This window comes from Convolutriloba macropyga, chromosome 6 (assembly GCF_964194025.1).
Source record: "Convolutriloba macropyga chromosome 6, txConMacr16.3, whole genome shotgun sequence".
NCBI lineage: Eukaryota > Metazoa > Xenacoelomorpha > Acoela > Convolutidae > Convolutriloba > Convolutriloba macropyga.
The window spans coordinates 25,283,714-25,303,840 of NC_134473.1; the positions used below are offsets into that span (position 1 = coordinate 25,283,714).

Here is a 20,127-nt window from a genome sequence, read left to right on the forward strand (position 1 = left end):
TTCCGAGAATCAACAGCTTCAGCGTATCGAAGAAGAGAAAACAATAAGCTCTAGTCATGCTCGACGTCACTAAATCTCGGGCCCTGATAGAATCCCCCTCAGTTCATGCAAAAGTCGTCCAAGCCAATAGGAATAAACCTCAACATTGTCTTTTGGACCGTCAGATGGCTTGGAATGCTCTCAGAAATTTGGAAGATAAGAGCGGTTTCGCCATTTTACAAAGCTGAATCGAAAACATCGGTAACTAATTACAGGCCGTCGCACTCTTACCTCTGAACAGCTTCTTCATGGAGAAAGTTCCACACCAGCAACACGAACAAAATTAGTATACACTAACTTGCTAAACTACCTGAACAAGTTGTTTACTGAACTCGACGACAGTGACAACAACGAAGTAACTTCCCTCTAAACAAATTTTGCGAAAGAATTTGATAAAGTGCCCCACGCGGGACTAATTGTCAAACTGCAGATTGCTTATAGGTGGATGCCTTCTTCAAGTACTGACAAACTATCTCAAAGAATCTCTATTGCCAGAATATGCAATGCAAAATCTACGACACTGGACATCAAAAGCAGTCTTCCGCAAGGATCCATTTTTGGACCCCTGCTTTTCTGTTTCTCCTTAAACGACTTCCTAGTGTCTTCAAAAGCTCTAGCTGCCTGATATTTGCAGACGACTCGAAATTCCTCAGCATTAACGCTTCGAAGTTGGAAGTGATCTTGGATCTAAAGAGATTACAAAAATGAACCACTGTAAATTGCCTGGAATTTGAAAAAATGAAGAACAACTTTCATGTTAAAATGATCGCAATCTGTACAGATAATGATAATTCCGGTGCTAAGTTCTGCTTCCGCGTGAATCACGCTATCAAGAAGCACGAGTCGTAGTTTAGAAAAGTTGCTGAAAAGAGTACTGCACTTGTCATCAACGACAAGTCAGGCAACTATTATTTTATCTTGGAGAAGAAGAATATACTACCATTACCCATGTACTTCCAGTTACTAAACCTGCTTTTACTCTGAGGTTTGTTCCCCGATAGTGAGAAAAAGAAGGAGATCATAATTCCTGCAACCAAAGCCATAGCGAGAGACAACACTGTGAGATTCGATTTGCCCAAGTCCTGAACAGAGAGAATGCGAACCGAATTTTCTTTTAGAACCTTCAGAATATCGAACCAACTGCCATGGGAAGTAGACTTTTTCAGCCCTATTCGACTCAAAAGGAGACTCTCACATTTCCTTTGGAGTTATTTCAAATGGGACTACAAAGAATTGGATCCCTGTACGCGGAAGTTGGCCTGTGACTCAGACGTGCAGACTAAGATGAAGATTCTGAACGAACGGGTGAGACCTCCAGCCAGCGGCGTTGCCAATTACGGCGTTGCTGAAACGGCGTTGCCAATTACGATTGAGACCGCCGAAAAAGCAACAAAACAAGAGTGAATAAGTGCTAAGAGAGCACCGCAGTAAAGCTTTGCCAAAAAGAAGAAGAAATTATATTTGTTAATGCATGAGGGTTGTTTTTGCAGTTTTCAGGTAACAGAAAAATGTAAATGCTGCAAAACTGATGAAAGATCTTTCTCTTATAAAGATAAAGCCTTTTACAATTTTTAGTTGCTTGTTGGAACATTCTGTGCTATGCACACTCGCACGATTCGTCTTATTGTTATTTTTTTTCTGACATGTGAATTGAGGATAGCTGGTTTTGTTGAATATTTCATTTCGAATTCGGTAATAAGCTTTAGCAATGTGCCCATAATTTTGTTACCCTGCGGAGTCCGTGTGAACTGCACTCAGGATTAGATGAGCGCAGTTAAAAACTTACCGATGGCTACTGGAGTTAGCAAAGAGACAGCAAAGAAAGTTCAAATTGAAACAGCAAAGAAAGTTCAAGTTGAAAATGCTCTGTACTCTGCTAGTTGCAGCCGTATTATTTTGTTCTTGGAACTGGAGGCTGATATATTTTGGCTTAACTTATTGCATCTACTTCGAAGGTTATCTGGGGGGAGTTTTTGAGTTCAGCTCCTATGTTAATTTGAATCCCTTAGAATTGTTTTGTATTTCAGCTCTGAACTGTAGATGTTTTAACTTTCTACATTGTCTATAAACATGATGGAAATTTTAACAGTAAGACGTCAAGTAAATCGTTGATTAATATGCGAAATAATGGGAGTGCCGGCAGGTATTTGTCTCGAATTAGAGCGCTTTTACCTGTACTTCCTGAAGATTTGAAATGTTATTTTTCTTTTAATCTCCATTCCCTATTTATCTGTTTTCCATAAAATTACAGATCTATTCTGTTCCAGCCCTTCATACTGGAATACACGGCCAATTATTCCTTTTTACGGCCATTGGGGCGTAAACTTTCCCATGTCTACTGACCTGATTGGCCGAAAAAATAAATGCAGATTATCTGTAATTCGATGCTAGTAACTATTATAATGAGATGAGAGAATTATAGCATTCTTAAAAGAATTCGGAACTGTCATTTTTTGCTCATGAAAATTAAAGGAGTGAAATCACGACATATTCTGAGTTTTGCAAATCATCTCAAAATTGATGTTTATTCAGCTTGTCAATACAGATTTATATCTTAAGCTTGAGCCCCTAGCTTAATTGAATTAACACTCAATTAGGTAAATGGCTTCAAATTCCTGGTACTTTGGGAAAAGTTGGCCGCAAACATGTTTATTTATCAAGTGTCCGAGACATTTCTGTGTTTTCTGAATGTGACAATGGGCTGTGATATCTAACTTTCCGACTGTTCAAATAACTGCATTAATAAAGCTTCAAACAGTTATAAGCTGCTAATACTTTTCATTAAATCAATTGTTTATTTATGCTCGCGCTTTTGTTTATTGAAGTTTCCCGTCTGAGGAATTTATGGAGTCTCTATTAACTTAACTGTGTAAGTTTAACTATTGTGGTACTAAATGACTCTTTTCCACAGGCTTCCTGTATTTAAGTGTTCTCTAATAGAAAACTATATTTTAATGACTTAACTCTTATCTTAACTTAACTAAAATCGGTAACAAAAACTGTAAAAGACTTTTAAATTTTGTGCATTGTCACGATAAGGCATAATAAACTTCAAAACTTTCAGTTTTTAATAGTTACTACTGCCGGCTCAACTTTGCCGCTTGAAAGGCAATAAAAAATATCATGTTATTACCCCTAAACCTGTAATTACTTCAAAATTTGTTGTTGACTTCCTCTTGCCTAAAATATCCCGTCTTGTCGGACAGAAAGACGTTTTTAATAAGAACACTAGAATTTCGACTTAGAACGATCTTTCACTGCTTTGATGTTACTGATTTAATTTGATTAGCCCAACAAATTTTCAACTGTTTTATTGCCTTGCGTTCTGCTGTTTTATTATCGCAAATCTCTGCACTCTCAACAAAATTGGCTTCTATCTGTTGGAGCTTCGAGGTTTAAGTCGGGTTGTACCAAATTTGAAAGTGGATTCTAGTTAATATATCTGAGATCAACTAGGGAGCGTTTTCACTGAAAATATTGTTTTATTGCTTCTGAGTTTGGTCTGAAGCAAAGGTCCATTTAATTCAGTTATGGAAATGTCATAGAACTTCTACCTGTTTAGCAAATAAGAGCTCTAAGTGGCGTGATAAAATTTATGGTGTTCAATTTTGAATAGTTGTAAAACTATTTTTATTATTCCCTGGTTTCCGGGTTATTCTCGTTTTGTTTCCAGGTAATCATTTCAAAACAAGCCACATTGCGCAGCACGCTATCTTGTTCAACTTTATCTTCTTTCCGATTTTATGATAATCGTTTTGACTGGATACTATGTTTGAAATTTACCACTCAAATTTGTAGGGCAATTACTATGAGTCTGTAATAGCCTTCCGCCTCAGTTTTAAATTCTTCTCCTATTTGACCACAAGTTTATTTGGTATTTTTATTGAATTATTCAACCTCTATCTTGAGTTTGAATAGTACACCAAATTGAAGAAGTTTATTGCTGCGTCTTAATGAGGCCACGACGCCAGAAAACCGGTAATAACTGATTTAAAACAATAGATTGTAAGCTAAAGAGTGCTTTTATAGGCTAGTAAATAATAATTTTACGAGCCTGCAAGAGGCGGGATCTATATAGGAAAAATCTGAAACACACCTTTCTCAAACTTAAGTTTACATTTTTTAGATATCTGATTTTAATCTCCAAATATTTATTGCTGAACGTAATATGCCTAACAATTTAAGGTGGTTGACATTTGGTGGGATTTTTAAAACTGACATTTTATGTACATTTAATATGGCCATAAAAGTGTCCTTATTTAGGGCAATTCGTAGACAAATTTGCCGTTCAAAAGCGTCGTTCAAGTTATCATCAAACGCTTACAAAATATCTCAAGGAATTCAAATTTCCATTTATTTGTTTCTTGTCTTATTTATCTCTTCTTTGTTACGTTGTAGGCAGACACTGCATTAATATTGATCTGGTAATAGGGAGTTATTGAGTGCTCAATTATATGCGCCTTCAAATTTCTGTAGAGGTGTTTTTAATTACGTGAACTTTGTGTCAAAATTAAAACAGCCTTCGAAGCTGAGCTTTACGAAATCAGTCGGCTTTAGCGAGTTACAGTCAAAAGCAGATACTTAAAATACCTTCACTTAAATTATGATAAAAATTTTATAACGATTTTGTGGGTTTATAAAGTTGCATTTCGTTTAGTTATTTGATTAGCTGCATTGGCCTTTAATCTCTTTTCTTATAAAGTACCTCGGCGTCTTGAGAACCTGGTCTGAACCTTTTCTGGCACGTCTCCTGTTCAATTTATTACTCTTGAATGATACTAGTTGCCTTTGAGTTCCTTTTGGTCTTTTACGCGATTTCTAAATGATCTGATTCGTCCCTGTCAGAAATCTTAAATAGGTTGCATGCAGAATTTTTTCAGAGACCATGTTCTACTTTATGCTAAAATCATTTATACTCAATGAAGATGAATATCTACCCGTAAAGGCATTGTAAAATTTTGATGGAATGTGAAAAAGAAAGCGCGTGAGCAGAAGTGACTTTGTAGCTTAAAAGAATTTAGGGCAGTTCGACGATTTTATTTTGTGTTGCATAAATGTTATCGTGTTTATTTCTTTACGGAGAATCGTAATTTTTAATCTTGCTTTGTTGCACCCGGTTAGGAAACCTCAAGTTGGTCTCAACAACTCTTTGTCACGTTCAAAAAGTGTTTAATCTTCCAAATTTACTATATTTGACTGACTTTTTGAGAGAGTAATTTTGACGAACTTTATTTGCTTGTTAAATATGAAGATTCCTAAAAAAATGAATTGATCATTGAATTTTTCGGAAAAAAATATTTCGAAAAACATTCGAAAAGGAATGAAAAATTGTTTAATTTTCCTCGAGAATCAAGAGCTCAACATTTTTTTTGTATAATACAGCTCGATCATCATGAGAATGTCATTCTGGCCTCGGAACTGGAATGTTTTTATGTCAAATTTTGTTTTGTCACGATTAAGATTTCCGCAGATTTTGTTTTAACCCCCATAAAATGACAAATTTTCATGTCGTATAACTTCTTCAAAATTTTGCTTACTTTTGCGAAAAAACAGTTTGTTATTCAGTGAAATTTTTAAATCACTTTGAACAGTTCGTATGAAATAACGTTACAACATTGACAAAATATGATTATGGTAAGATCAAAGCGGAAACTTGTTTGCGGATTCTATCAAGACTTTAATTGATCCCTACTCATTTGTTTTATATGCTTCAGGCGTAATGCATTTTGTGTGAAATTCTAAATGCTTGATGAACAATTTTTCGTTCTTCTTCATTTCATTTTCTGAAAAATGTCTAAAAATTTTTTAATATTATTGGTATTTTGAAGAGATTTTTGGCGAGTTGAAATATTCAGTTTACCCAGGGGATGCCTCCCTAATTTTTTTGTTGCAGTTTGCAGCTTTTTCAAAATTTTTAGTGTAACCATAAGAAGCACGTTTAGGCCTAGTATTTTATCCAATTTGTTGATGGAAGCATTTTAATAACCACTGTTGTCATCTGAATTAACTTTTTTTTACGACGTTAAATACCTTTGATGATTAATTGAAGCTCATTTATGTTCAAATGTAACGTCTTTTTATCCATAAATATTTGCAGATTTCAACAAAAAACAATAGGTGTTTTTTATACTTCATTGCTTTATGTCAACTCTGAACACAAACAATTGTTAATATAGCCTTTGATGCCATTTCACAATTTTTGTTGCTTTTGTCGCGTTGTAAATTTAAATATTTGTGTAATTTGGTTGAAAATAAAGGACTGTTCTTTTCATAGAAATTAACGCCGATGCAATGTGACTTCTGTCAGGAGGTAGAAACTCGCCGCACAAATTCTCTTCTAATTTTTTGTTGCTTTCTCTCCATTATCTATCTTTATTTCTCACTATAGCAAATTATCAACAGATTGATCAAAGGTTTTCGGCTGCACTAAACTGATATTTGTCTTTTTTTCGATAAGTTATTGTCATCACATTGATACCTGACAATAAAACAATTAATTGTTCAAATTTTCAATTAGTTGAAAAACTGTGCAATTTTTTTTACGAATTTTGGTTAGACCCAAAGGATTTTACTTGGGACTGGCGTAGTTCTCGCAAATGTCAAACCATTGATAGGGATTGTTATAGGGCATTCCTATGTACCATTTCATATTTCCTAGCACTCAACTCAAATAAGTTATAAGTGAGTAATTTACAATTATGTAGCCAATTTTTCCCCATCAGTTAAAAGAGAAGAGACAAGTGAAATTATTACGAGTACTGTTATTTTAATTATTGTGAAATCAGCGAGACATTTCGAGACAACGAACAGCAATTTTGATGTTACTTAAAAGATAATTCCCTTTAAAGCTATAGACAGGTTTTTATATCATTTGGAATTTCAAGTTTTACGATTCAATTGGGTTTTTATCAACAAACCATTAAAAACTTGCTGGCCCTTGTTATTAAGTTAAGCGACTGCTTTTTTCCCTAGTTTTAGGCATTTTAGTTCTAATCTAACCTCGTAACATATATATTTTTGATAATTTTCTTTTGTTAAGTTTTCAGGAAATTGTTAATATTACGTTTTTTTTTTTATAATTTTTTTGTATAGGTCGTAGCCCAAATTTAGGAATAGAATTTTCCCCTTTTATCTTAAATCGTTCAAACTCTCCTACTTTTTCAATCCAAAAATAACAAGGAGGCTCGGTGATGTGTGTTCTCACACAAATTTCTGTCCCCGCTCATCCATACTTTTAGCTTAATTGTCTACCAAATGAGGAACAGATAGCAACAGATGGACAAAACTCAAAAGTTCACATTTTTCCTAATGAAATTACAGTCTTACGAACAAAAAATTGCTTTAAGCTCAAACCACTAAATAATTAAAATAATGTACTTTTTAGAAGTCCTTCGGGACCTGCCATTCAAAACACTACGAGAAAAGACAAATAACAAAATCAAATATAAACAACAAGCATTAATTACTACCAAAATTCAGTATATATTTTTAAAAAATACCTATTAACAAACTCCAAAAAGCAACTGTTAAAAGTAACCGAAAAACTTGTAGTTTTTTTAGACAATATATAGAACCTGCCCTTAATTAACACTAGCTAACAATCGGAAGAAAATGGTTACGTAAAAAAAGTTTATTTTTTTAAAGGAATTAGTTTTTAAGTCAGGAAAACCTTTAGCTTTTAACTGAAATCATTGAATTGCTTCGCTTATACTTCAATAAGAAGCCATTGAGGTCTGTATTTATGCTTAATAAGTCATGTACTACAAAAATGACAATTACATAAAAAAAGACAATTTAATTTTAATTTTTTCGAGAAAACGGTTTCGAAGCCGTGTGTAGCATAATCTATTCACTGAACAAGATAGTTGTGTTCAATTGTGCCTTTTCAACACCAGCAACGTCATATGTCACTTCCATTAGTGAGACTACTTGACATTTAGGCAAAAAGAGCCAAAAGGGGCAAAGTTACAAAAAATAGTTAAGTTTTTGAAAACATTTTATTTGATAGTCATGAAAAACAGCAGCTATCAACTTAAATTGTCCAGTTTTGTCCCTTTAACCCTCATAGGAAGTCCTTGAGATCTCTGAAGGTATTCAGAATTCGTCATAAGTCTACAAAAAGAAAAAAGATGAAAAACATTGTTCCGAGAAAACGATATCGAACCTGTTAAATTTAACAGTTTTTTCACTTTTAATATTAAACATATATAAATGCGCTTTTTTTGCAATTATTGTTAGAAGTGACTTTCTGCTAATAAGACTAGGTAACAAGTAGACAAAAAAGAAGGATTATGGTAAATTTATAAGTTATGTTCAATTTTTTAGAAAACAACTAATATCTAATATAAGTTGTGAGAAGCATTAGCAATGGACTGAAAAATTTAAATAGTTCTTTTTTCACTACCAAGAGAAGTCATTTTAATTTGAAATTAGAGAGAATATGCGATGCGTCTACAAAAAAACGGAAAATACCGACTGCAATAAAAACTCCAATAATTTTAGCGACAAAACGGTGTCGAATCTGTGTGAGAAAACGCAATCCATCATCTGTTCATACAAACATTAGCAATTTTCCATTGAGAGGTTTTGCAACATAAATAATAGGATATAAGACCGGTTAATAGTGTGATTAACTTGACGTGACCTATATGTTCTTCAAAAAAATTAATCACAATACTATGCAAAGATCTAAAAATCAAATATAAAACTTAATCAAACTTGTTGTATCGAAGCCAAAATATCATTCCATAGAACACAAAGCCACAATTAGGACGAACATATAGGTCAGGAGAAACGTAATTACACTTGTCGGTGCTGACACTGAGCTATAGGTTGATTTACAAAAAGAAAATATAAAAGAGAAAAAGCTCAGTAAAAATCTTTTTTTTTCAACAAAAATATATATTAGTTTGCAGCCTTAAGATTTCAACTGAAACATACTAGATAGATTACAATATAACTTAAAGCCGACTGAACCTATAATGAAAGAGATTAAGTCATAAGACTGTAAAATACCCATTAGTACAGACGGAACTCGAACAATTTCACCAACAATTACGCAGAAACTTAAAAACAAGGAAACCATGAGATTTTGAATGAAATGGTAAAATGTGCTGCTTGGGTACCCTAATTGGCAAGAAAATGATTTGGAAAAAAGTATTGATTTAAGATCTCCAAAATCTGTAAAAATCTATTAAAAAATTGGTAAAGTCTGTTATTAACATTAAAGAAAAAATTTTTTCAAAAAAGACAGCGCCCAAAAGCAATCCGAATATTTAGTTTGTAAGAATTCTCGATTAGCCCGAAAGCAGCCATGCCAATGCTGTCCCTATTTATCCAAACAGGTCATTTCTCCTAGTTTTATGGATGTGAATAATTTGACAATAAAAGTTAATAAATGTTGCATCATCGTGTTAAATTAGCGAAAAACCGCAAAGATTTAATTCTAGAAAACCCTGCGAGGAAGCGGAAGTAGACCTATTTCTCTTTGGAGTTTCCACAGATTGCGAGAGCAGTTTTTATGTCTGTACTTACGTCATAGCAAATGGGCTGTTGCTTAATTTTAAAAAACTTAGCCAAAATTTTTGTCGAAAAGTTTGATCAGATGGTTCAAAAACACTCTTTTTTCTTAAAAGCTCAGACCTGTTATTTTTAGCTTTATTTTTAACATTTTTTTACCTATTTTAGCAAAATCGACGAAAATTTTTAGTAAAAATCCAGAAAATGTGAACAGAAATAACTGAATTTAGTAAAATGTTAACGAAAATTTTAGCCTCGATAACTCCTTGAAGAATGCGAAATTTGATAAACCCTTTTAATGCCGTATTCTACGCTGGGCGAGTTTTTCAATGATAACAGTGAAAACTCATAACCTAATTTATTTTTTTATAAGTTAAAAAATATGCTTTGCCTTACAATTGAGAGAAAATTTGGACGAAATTGATTCCAATTTCAATCAAAAACGATCAAAATAGTGGCTGCGTCATGATAATAAAAAATTTTCGTCTAATTCTAACCATGAGTACAATATTTGTGTACGATTTTGTGTTGTTTTCATACTTTATGAAAATGTTGAAACTGAAAAGACTGGGGGTAGCGGCTGAGATGCAGTTCGTTGAGTTTAAATTTTCTTTGAAAAATGTGAAGATCCAAATGTGACAAGCAGTCGTGGAGTATTAAGCTTTTTTTCAGGCCAATGGTGCATATCGTTCATTTTTTGAAATTTGCACTTGTTGTTGCTGCTAGCATATCTGTAATAGGTTTCACAGACTTAATAGTACGTAGTACTCAATAGAGCGGTTTCAAACTATGACTAATAAACATAATTAGTTTAACATTAAGTTCTGTTAATAACTTTTGCAATTTTAATAGCTGTTCATCTTGTCTCGTATTTCTTGTTTTGTTTTGACAAATCATTTGATACACTGAAATCATATCTGGCTGGAGTTTTGTAAAGAATCATTAGGTTAGTTGTTTGGAGGTCGCAGTTAGCAGCTATTAGTATGATGACTTTCACAACGCTTATTTCCATAAAATTAAGTTTATCGCATTGGAATTTTTGATACCTTTTCAATACAGGCTATTATTTCACGAAAATATGCGTTCTCTATTGATTATTTGTTTGACTTTATTGAAATGTCATTGAGAAACTTTTGATTTTGTTCACTATGAAAACCCTCATTTTCAAATATTTTGCAAAATTGAGTTTGATTTTGTCAGAATTTCTTGTTGTTTTCTCATTACTGACATTTTCTATATTCAAAAGGTTGTGTTTCATTAACTCCGCGTCGTGTAATTCAGGTTTCCAAGATACGAATATCAAATTTTTGGGCGCATATCTTTTTATAAATTGTTTTTGTTATCGAACTAAGCTTTGTTTGAGTTGCATGAAAGTTGAAATGCGGAGCTTTTCTATTTTACTAATTTTTAGATCTCTTTCTCATGAATTCTTTTTTTTCATTTGTACTTACCAAAGCCTATCTTTTTATTTTAAAAGGTTCTACAAAATTAACTTTCAGTTATTAATTTCCTAGTTTTTGCGCGCATTTCTTCCTGCTGGCTTCCTTTCATTTTTTCTGTTTTAAACCCGTTGTATTTTAAGAAGATGAATTTTAAAAGTTCGCGTGAAAGTTAATGAATGCGACGTTTGCTCTATTAATATTTAAATTAGAAGTTTGGAACTGGCTTTGCGAAAGCACAGATGCTGGAGTCTCCGTGTTTCAGTTTACAATATGACTTCAGCTCTCTCTCTCTCTCTCAAAAACACTAATTCAAATGCGGGAACAAATCCTTTTTGCTCTATATGTTAGATAGAGTTGGATTTAAAAACTTTGGATATTTTTTTGTTTATCTGTGGTCTCGTGGCTGATGGTTTTGAATGTTCTGCTTCGTGGATTTTTTGCATGCATGTTTTTCTAACATAAGTTCGAGTAAAACAGACATTTATAAGTAAAGTTGTGATTTAGGGAATTAGGTATATAAAGCCTACCGAAATTGATAAATATATTTTAAAGCACATTCTTCAGTTTGACTTTTTGATCCAAAAAAGTTGCTCTGTTGAATGTTTGAATAACTTCTTTAAACTTGGTGCAACATTTGTGTTCAGATTGTTTTTGTCTTGAATGTTGCTCAATGATTATAAAAGTGATCGTTGTAGTAGATAGTGGATAATCGCGATGCTTAGAATCTTTCACTTTAAAGTAAATACTTGTCAGATGGTTAGCATCATTATTCAAAAAAATATTTCCTCAGGCTTGATCGTCGACAGCTCAGAATCTGATGCCTGTCTGTAAATCTGTTATCGTTAATTTGTTTTGACTATTGAAAAATTTTGTTCATAGCTTTTGTTTATAGACTAACAAATATTTTAATATTTCGGACGTACTGATCCTACAGTTTTCTTAATTGTTTATTAATTTTGTCATCTGGAGATGTTTTGTTCTTATAACTTCGTGCAACCTTAACATCTGCCAATTTAGATCGGCCCATTAATTGATCGCGTGTTCAATCTTTGTTCTTTTTTGAAGTTCACGAGTCATTTCGTGGAAATTTTCGTCTATTGTCAATTGCCTAAACCCTTGATAAAAGCCTACCCTTCAATTTTCTTCAAAGGCTTCCCGTACAACGTTTGATAGAGAAGTCTTGCTTGAATTCGGCTTCGCACTTGTTCCACTTCCTGATTTTGCCTTTTCTTTTTGCGTTGTCCTTCTACCGTCGAGGGCACTGATGTCTGTCCATTTTTTTCTTTTCATGCAAAATTGTGAACATTTCTCTCAATTTGTCGTTTTAGCCATTCTCCACTAAAAAGCGGACGCAGAACAACATACATCCTAGGAGTTGGTTTAGACAATTTGTATAAACAATTTTAACGTTTAAAGGTGGTTCACATTCTAGGGATTGTTAAAACATTTTTTTGTGTGCGTTGTTACCACAGTGATAATATTAGTGCGTTAAAAACTTGAGAAAATTGACTTAGCTATTAGGATGAAGCTTAGGAAACGTTTTGACAATTGTGAAAGCGGCTGAGTGGCAGTGTACAGTGCCCATTAATGCATGTGAATTGCCTCTAGCTTATGCTAATTATGCTATCATTCACCTGACGAATTGTGAATTATTTTGCATTTTACTGTCAGTTAGAGATACGCTTTCTGGAAAAGACACGGTACGGGAGAAAAAGCGTTTATGCTGCCTGCATTACGCATTCGTTAATTTACAATATCTGTTTCTATGGATTTGCGTTTCATCTTAAGCAGGCCAGTTTCAGTCACTTAAGTAGTTCGAGTTGTGAAAATACAATATCAATAGCCAATGCAATTTATCAAACATTGAAACATAATCGAGCAAAAAATACCGCTTTAATATTTTTTACTCCTTTAAATTATTTTGAACTGAAAGAAATCAAATGAATATAATGAATGTGAGTTAAAAATATATCTTAGCATTTTAAGCAGCGTTAGTAGATTATTAGTGAGGCCCAATTTATTTTCCGATTAAGGTTTCGAGTTTCCATCTTTTTCCCGCCTGCTTTCCATGTTATCGGTGATTTATTTATTGTGCTTTTTCTCGGAATTTATTCAGAGTACAACACACACATGACAACCTTGTGCATTAGCAAACGCAGTCCCTGTTGTAATAGATTTTCATTTTATTGGGTCCTAATTACTTCTTTGATACTGATTTTTTACTGTCTCGTCTTTGGCACTGCTAAATGGCATTGAAATTGTTTCCTCAATGCTGTTTGAATATCACAGCCGAAACATTGTTTCGCGAATAAAAAATTATCTCATATATTTTTTTAACTATAATAATTATGTTCCTTTCCTTATAATTGGCATTTATAAATCAGAAATAAGTATTCTGACACATCTGTTAATTACAGAGCTGATCACGGTTCCCATTATGACTAAAGTCATATATCTGAAAAGGTTTTCTATTGCACAAAATCAACTTATTTATTTCGAGAAATTTGAAGTTCTGAGTTTTTATACATTATCTTGAGTTAAATACCGTACAGTAATCATTTGTTTGGTGAATTATTGAAAAATCTTTCTTTGTAGTAGTTGCAATTTGGCAATGGTTATTTTGCTGCCATTTTTTTTCAGGTATAAAAATAAGAATAGAAAACATTTGGTGTCCGATCGATCTACCTTAACTTACCCTGTTTGCTGAGCCAGATTCTGTGTCATCATTATTTCGTTTTCATTTTTTGTGCTTTAAGTTTTATAAGTATATTTGATGGCATGCCTGTTTCTGCTTTTGCTTCTCGAGTTCACAGTTTTCAACTCATTGCTTTAGTTATGACACTAAGCTGAGGCTATTATTAAATTTTTTTAAATTGCAGTTGGTCAACTGAATCAAATTTTCTGACAAGTTTTGATTTAGCCATAAAAATGAATGACATCTTTCATGAGTTTGTACCGCTTTACAAATAAATAACATGTGATGTCATCTATCAATCTTTTCAGGCTGGGCTTGCTGCTCTCGAAATGCTTTTGCGCCTCAATCTAAATGTGCTCAGTGAATCTATTTGAAACAGTTTTGTTGAGAATTTTGATACCAATTAGTTTTTTATTTCGCGAATATGGTCAGACTATTCGATGAGATGACGAGACTACGTTTGGCGTTGTGATGTCGTTTAATTTTTATCCTTTTTTTCAATTTGGTTTCTTCTGGAGCTCGGATCAGCAATTATGGCTTGGTTCAGCTGCTTATACGGTTTTAGATATAAATTAAAACGGCAGTAATAAAGATCCTGCAGCTTTCTTTCATCTCATTTTTTTCGCGCCAGAAATGGTTAAATCTTTTTTTTAAATCTATACATAGGATTTTTGGGTGGCTGTAACTGATTAAATTAATAACATTGACAAACTGCCCGTTTGTTCATTTTAGTCCAACAATAGGTAGTTAAATTCAATTTCTTGAACAAAGTAATGAGAACAGCACTCTTGAACAAAGTAATGGGAAATATGGCTGTTGGTATCAAAATCATTAAAACTGTGCAAACTAGATTTTCTACCAAAGTATTGCTCATGCTTTTCCACGCACTTGGCATTTGGGGTATTTTGCTTTTTTTCCAAATCGTTTCACCGTTAGTACTTTCATTGCAGAAACGTATGAATCGGGCTATGAAAAGTGATTTCTTTCGTTTCAGCACAATTATATCAAATGATGTAAAAAGAAAGAAAAATAAACGGCATGAGACAGCTGACTAAGTTGAAATCATTAACGTACTCAACATACATGAGGAATTAGGAAAGAGCCTTCCACAACCACCTTAAGTTTCCTACGGTCAGTTTAAAGGTTTACCGTGCATGCTAACCGATTACTTTATTTAGGGGAATTCCATCTGTTTCATCATCTAAATCATCCTGTATCAGCGAAGTGGAATTCACTACCATTGTACCTGCGAGATACAAGTGTTAGGTTGCAGATTTTTAAACGTCAATTGAAAAAATGTCTATTAGCCTATTGGACAGTGGTTCCTATTCAACAAGCAAGTACAAGGCGTGGTATCCGCATCAGATTACGTGTTCCATGTTAAACTCGAATAAAAACATTTTGTGTCTGCGTAAGTCATTTACACTTATTGTATAATTATTGTCAGCTATCCCTATACAATAATAGCTTCTCTCTCTACACATTTCTGCAGAATCTAATTGAAGCTCATGCGTAGTAAAACGTAATCCCACTGGTGTGGATTCAAAGTTTGGTATTACCACTTTTCTGCTTCAAATTGATTGAATTGCAAATTCAGCAAGATTTATTTTAGAAAAAAGCTCTCATTTATTTTTTTTATTTGCAGGGTTTATTTAGCTAAATCTTCTGGATTCACATATCAGTTTTGTTGAATTTCTCTCAATTGAACTCGTAGCAATTCTATTCGTACTGTGGTTCTTTATGCAATTTTTTTCTTTAACGTTTTTTCGTCTGAGCCTTTTGACTTTTGTCCTCAAAAACAAGATGAACAGCTAAGGCCCGGAGGGCATTCAGTTATCTTAGAGCCATACGCTTTGCTAGTGTCGAAGAATTTGATTCACCAAAATTGTTTTAAGAAGACAAATTCACGTTGTGTAGGGCGGTTCTTAATCTTAAGTTTGACCACCGCAGTCACCCCCACTCACCACTCTTCCCCTCCCCGCCTATCACCCCAACAACCCCTCCCCTAGCTCACCGCCCTCCAACCCACAAACACCCGTACGGACCTTCCACCTACCTGGCGATTTGGATCACCTCTCGTCCACCTGAAGATCGTTTGAAAGCGATTCCCCCGGCGTTATTTGGTTATCTTTTGTTTTTTGCCACTATGTGCATTTTCAAACTACAGAATTTATGTTGGTTTTGTTTTTTCTCTCTTTATTTAAAGTCCTCCTTGCTTAGTTTATTAGAAATTTGTTAAATTTTTTGGGTGTCAGTTTGCATAATTGTGGCTTGATTTTGTGTTTATGTGTGTAGCTAAATTTTGCCATGATTTGAAGCTAAATTTTGCCATGATTTGATTTTGTTTTGTTTCTCTTTTTGAGTTTCTGCTTTTTCATGATCCTTTTATCGTGAAAATTTTGAATTTGAAATGTTTTTTTTTAAAATGGAGTGACAAACGTAACAACTGATAGAGTGTTTAGAAAATATAAACGTCATTTGTTTGTTTTTGTTACATTTTTACTGTTCTGGGTTAGACTAGATTCGGTCGTCATCGAATACGTGTAGAGGGAATTTTCGAAAGAATTAAGCATGCAGTTTCGCGGATACCAATTCTTTTTGAACGAGCGGTGAAAGATGTTCACGATTGGGTGGAGACGATAGAAGATTTCACGCCTCGAATATGAACAAAAAGGTCTGCTTTGATTTTGTTCGAAAAGTGGCAACTTCTAAGCAGCTTTGAAGCGATTTTCACCGACTGTAGCAGAAAATGAGGAGCCGAATTTCCCCTTTTACTGCATTGCGCCTTTTGTTCAAAACAAGTGGGGCAAAGAATGCAGGTTTTTTCAAGGGGCTGGTCATTTAAAGCGTCACTATAATGTAAGAATTGAAATTTCATTTTGCTGACCATGTACAATTTTGTTTTTAACGATGGTCATTTTAATTTTCTTATATGTCAACACTGTGTATATAATTAATTGTGCTTTGAAAACTAGCGAAGCGTGTAAATCCGCTTTCAGAAAAATTCCTCAAGTATGAGAATTAAAATTACTTACTTTAGCATTAAAAATGCATTCATTCCTTTATTTTACACGGAGAGAACACGTTCACAACGAGTATGAAAAGAAAGAAACCTTTTTCAGCAATTTTTCTTTGTTGTTCACAGCGGGGCTACAACTTTTCCTCAAAAGATGGAACCAATTTTGAGTAAAGTGGAAAAATACTTCAAAAATTTCAGAAAAGTCACACACACTTTATAACGCTTTCATGAACTCATTTTTGGGTCATAATTTTAACGAGCGCTGTCTTAAGCTTTCAAGTAAAATAATGGATCAATTTATATTCAGTTACTTTTATCTTTTCAAGCTTTTCAATACATACAAGCTACCATAAATTATTTCTGTGAAATTCTCTGTTTTGATTGAAATTTTCCCTACCCCCGTTGGTTAATTAATTTCCCCAGTTTCGTTCAAAACCTGTCGATAAATATTTCTGGTTATTAATTTTTATATCTGTTATCACGAGTTTGTTTTTACAGCGGTAGCCAGCACGTTCTTGGTTTGAATTTAAGCAAAAACCTGATTTTAGCTTTGAATTCTGATCGAAATCGTGTATTTTTTGATAATTATCTATCTCAGCGGACTGTGAAACATGGTTTCCATGCTAAAGTGGGTATCTAATTGCTTTCTCATGTGTTTCTGCGTAATTTAATCTCAACAACGGTCATTGCCAACATAAGGTTGGGCAATTTCGGGCTTTTCTGTTATCATATCATATCAAAAATACCTAATCCCAATCTCAAATTCTAAATTGATTTTGAAAGCTGACAGCGAAGTTTAATAGCTGGCTTTTGTTTTTTGAATTCGCTAAGGTAAAGTTTGAGCAGTGTTTTCTTTACTGATATTCTGATATTGGGACCTTCCGAATATGAGTTTGAGAAACTGCGTAATAGAACATATGGCGTTGCAAGTTAGTTAGAGTTGAGTGAGTTTGTATGAAAGTTAAGAAAATAGTTTTGAAAGAAGGTAGGAAAAGTTTTGAGAAGTGATCAAGTTTGCGGCTAATCCCTCATATGGAAGTTGAGTGGTTTATATCCACTTAATAGATATATATGTGCTTGTAGTGTATGTGTTGTGAGTATACAAGTGCACGGGTAAATTCTTGTCATGTGGTCTGGGTTTTGGGTTTTTGAATTTGTGGAGCGGGTCGGGTAGAAGTCCCCAATTTAGATTAGCAGGTGTTGGCTCCCAATCAGCGCCACGTGAACTGTGTTTGGGGAACTGAAAACATAACTGAAACACTAACGGACACCGTTATTTCAGACTGCCTTAAAAGATTTTGTAGCCGACAGTGCCTTAAGTAGAACACTTGCTACGTTACCGAATCCTATATCATTTCGGTGCCTGATCAAGAGGGTCAGGTTTTTTTTTCAATTGAACTGATGATAGGACCGAATATTCTCAGAGTCCAACTCGACTCCTAATTAGACTGTGATTTTTTTTTCATCTGTGGCTGAAATAATGAGTAGTATTATTGTTGCTTCTTCCTGAAATGTCAACATTACTGTTCAGTTTGAAAGGTTTCACTTGCTGCAAGTTGAAAGTAGTTTATTTTGCGATGGCTTAGAAACTTATGCTTGTTAGAAATACTCAGACCTTCTTATCTTAAGAGCATTTTACGAGTTTTTCACGAATTATTTCTAATTTGTTTTCTCTCGAAAAGTGTCTGTTTACATCAAAGCTTACACAGTAAAAACCTGCCATTTAAATGAAATTGTTGTTGTTTTGGTTGCTGTAGTTGATGAGACAACATATTAAATTGGTTTACGCAACTTTTTGCTAGAATCATTGCTGCGATTTCAAAATGTGAAAATTTTCTTATTATTACTTTTATTTACTCATTAGAAGAAAAGAGCGTCTTCGGCTAAAAATGTCTACTGAATGGTTAACAAGAAGAGAGAAATCCTGGAATGTCGAAGAATTAAGCTTCACCTGAAAACCTATCATATATATTCCACATATACAAATATTTACAAGGTACAATTTCTAAAGAGAGAATGAGAAAGTAGTTTTGCTCCAATTTTCCTTCCCAACTCGTCACAACCTCTTTACTTCTACTATTACCTGTGATTAGAGTTATAATACATAACTGGGATTAACTAGCATAGATTTATAACTTGAATCTTCGATAACAACCGCTTTTATAGACGCACCAAAGATAAACAGCCACTTTCCCCGCTATACACAGTTCCGATTGTCCGTTTGTTTAAACTTGTCCAGCAGTTAAAAACCGGATTCCAATATAATCCCCAGAAATTCAGTTACTTTTTAATTGTTCAATTTAATTTATGTTAAAAGTAATAATGTTTCGCTTGATGATGTGCCTGTAGTTGTTAAGTTGATTAGAATCGTTTAATTAGTTTCGAATCACAACAAGTGTTTTCAAGTCGCAACATGATGTGAGTTTTTCAAAATTTCATTCGTAATTGTAATCCAGAATAAATCTGTCATTTGAACTAAAGGAAAATCTGAAGAAGCGTAGAATCCCATTAAATATCTACTCCACTTCTTTTTGTTTTTTCAACTGTTTTTCTAAGCTGCCTTCTGAAGTTGAGTAAAAAATTCTTGTTTGACTCTGTGACAAAGTGGAAAGTCATAACTGAAAATAAATAATTTAGAAATTGACGTTGGATGTCTTAGCCTTCCTAGACGTATAGTGTAACCCGGAATGATTTCGTTTTGATAGCTCAATTTATGTCTCCCAATCTTGACCTTAAATTTTAGATCACTGTCCAGATGTTATGTGAAAAGCACTTCTGCTCAAGGTTATGAAAAACTTTTTTTAAAACTCTGGTATTGTCTATTCTCGGTATTAACATTCTGAATTTTTTAATATTCAAACCCAGAATGTCATACCATTTCATATGAAAATGTTATAACCGCGCCAACCTTTAAAATGTTTTACGCTCTATAACATAGTCAAACGAAAAATAATCTCGTTAGCAAAGTTATTTGTGACTTCGAAGAAAATTTAAAGTAGAACGCTCTCTGATGAACGTATCTTGGCTGCAGATGAAGAATTTTGATTATTTTTTCCCTGTTAAACTGGCATTTGAAATTTTATATTCCTTTTAGTTGTTTACTAGCACTAAAGCGATAGCTGGGGATATTATTGTCCTTCTCGTGTTTTTTACAATCCAAAGAGTTTGGATTGTATTGGTGCGCTGTTTTTTTAAGATATGTTCACCATTTTCAGTGACTTTGATCTTTCAAAAACAGCGGGCATTAAGTATCATTAGAGGCCCAAAGTGGGCTTTAGTAGTCCTTCAAGTGCTTAGAGTGGGGCAACTGCTGGGATGGCCTTAATTTAAGGTTAAAATGTCATTTTTAGTAGTAGCTCAAAATGATGGACTTTTTCATTTTTGTGTGATTTTTTGAGTTTTTTTGTTTGATT

At 33.7% G+C, this 20,127-nt stretch overlaps 1 protein-coding gene across 11 annotated transcripts in view; it reads left to right on the forward strand.

Moving 5' to 3' along the window:
* The window catches only part of LOC142341591 (uncharacterized), a 499,295-nt gene that overhangs the window by 258,112 nt on the left and 221,056 nt on the right, over window positions 1-20,127 (forward strand). The window contains exon 1 of one of the 11 annotated variants that reach the window (XM_075392660.1): window positions 16,055-19,092. The exons of the other annotated variants lie outside the window; for them this stretch is intronic. The gene's annotated coding sequence lies outside the window, so the exon portion shown is untranslated. Of the gene's footprint in view, window positions 1-16,054; window positions 19,093-20,127 lie in introns of those variants that run through there. 11 annotated transcript variants of the gene reach the window in all.